The 1601-nt window shown below is 72.1% G+C and overlaps 1 protein-coding gene across 1 annotated transcript in view; it reads right to left on the reverse strand.

The window, feature by feature from the left end:
- PTPRN (protein tyrosine phosphatase, receptor type N) overlaps positions 1-1601 on the reverse strand; it is a 17291-nt gene that overhangs the window by 5514 nt on the left and 10176 nt on the right. The gene's annotated exons all lie outside the window — the stretch shown is intronic.

Below are 1601 nucleotides of genomic sequence, written 5' to 3' on the forward strand. Positions count from 1 at the left end.
CAGTGATTGGACGCTGCCGGGGAGGGCCACGGGGCGTGGGGCAGCGCCCTCCTCGTTGCGCTGCGAGAGGGAGACGGGGGTCAGCGGGTGGCCAGGGACGGCCCCCCCACACACACACACCTGGGCACCTGGAGCAGGATGGACCCCCCGGGTGGGGGGCACAGGGGATGTGACTGCCAGCTGCTTTTGGGGTGGGGGCTGTGTGGGGGCACGGGGCACCCCTCCAAGCCCTGCCTGGGGGTGGTCCCCCTGGAAAGGGGCTCCATCCCTCCAAGTATGCCATGGCACTGGTGCAAGGGGGCGAGGGGGGCACCTGGCGAAGGGGCGACACCAGGGCTGCCAGCTGCTCCCCAGCAAACTGGGGTGAGCCCTGGGGTGCCCTGACCTGGTGCCCCCTGCTCCCTCCCCCCAACCTGGGATACCCCAACCATGAGCAGCCAATCACAGCCCACAGCCCAGGGTGCCCCAACCCCGAGCAGCGCATCATGCCCCCGAACCCAACCAGCCAATCACCGCCCACAGCCCAGAGCACCCTAACCCTGAGCAGCCAATTGCAGCCCATGCCTCCCCCTGCCCCCTTCCCATGGGAGCATATACACATACATGCGCACACGCGTGCCACCGCAGAGCCCTGTCGTGGGCACGGGCACCCCCGGCCCACATGCATGGGGAGCAGTCATGCCAGGAAGGGCACACACACCGTGCTGCATACATGCCCACGCATGATGCCCCTGCAGCTGCCCACAGCCCGTCCCAGGCATTGCGGCCCCCCGCTAGGAGGACGGGAGCCCCCCGGGGGCCTCAGCCCCCTCTTGTCCCCAGGCTGTGCCGAGGGAGGCACCTGAGCCTGCAGGACTGGTTTCCGCGGCCTGTCCGGCCCGGCTGGGGCAGACGTGGCCCCCAGCCCCCCCCGTGCATGGGCCCGGGGCCCGCCGGCCACCCCTGCGCAGAGGCTGCCCCCGGCTGGGAAATGCCCCCATGGGACAAGTGGGACGGGGACGGGGACGGGGACGGGGATGGGGATGGGGACGGGGGGCAGCACAGAGCCCTGAAGGCCAGGGCCAGGGCCAGGGCCAGGGCCAGGGGCAGACTCCCTGGCCCTGACACTGACTCCCCACCTGGCCTCGGGCACATCCCTCCGTCTCCCAGACTGCAGCTCCCCCCGGCTCCAGGTTGGAGGGGGCCGGGAGAAGCACGGGGCCCAGGGGCAGGGGGGCAGTTACCTGCAGTTGGGGCCCTGCGGCAGCAGTGGGCGCGGCCCAGGCAGCCCCATGGCAGGCGCCGGAGCTGGGCAGCAGGCGCGGGGACCCCCGTGCAAGGGGGGCTGAGTGGGGGGGTCCTGGGGGCCTGCTGAGCCCCCTGCTCTGCCCCGGGGGGCTGCGAGCCAGGCCAGGCAGGGCAGGAGGCCTGGAGCTGCCTCAGCCTCCTCCGGCTCCGTCATCTCCCGGAGCCACGGCCACTTGTCACATCACACGGCGTTGCCGTGGCAACCGCGCCACATGTTGCTGATGGAGACCGGGCTGGTTCCCTTCCCGGCCCGCCCTTCCTCTCCCCACCCCCCAGACCCCCAGGGCAGCCCCCGGAGCGCTGGCACCGTCACC

Source organism: Alligator sinensis, unplaced genomic scaffold (assembly GCF_000455745.1).
Source record: "Alligator sinensis unplaced genomic scaffold, ASM45574v1 scaffold673_1, whole genome shotgun sequence".
Classification (NCBI taxonomy): domain Eukaryota; kingdom Metazoa; phylum Chordata; order Crocodylia; family Alligatoridae; genus Alligator; species Alligator sinensis.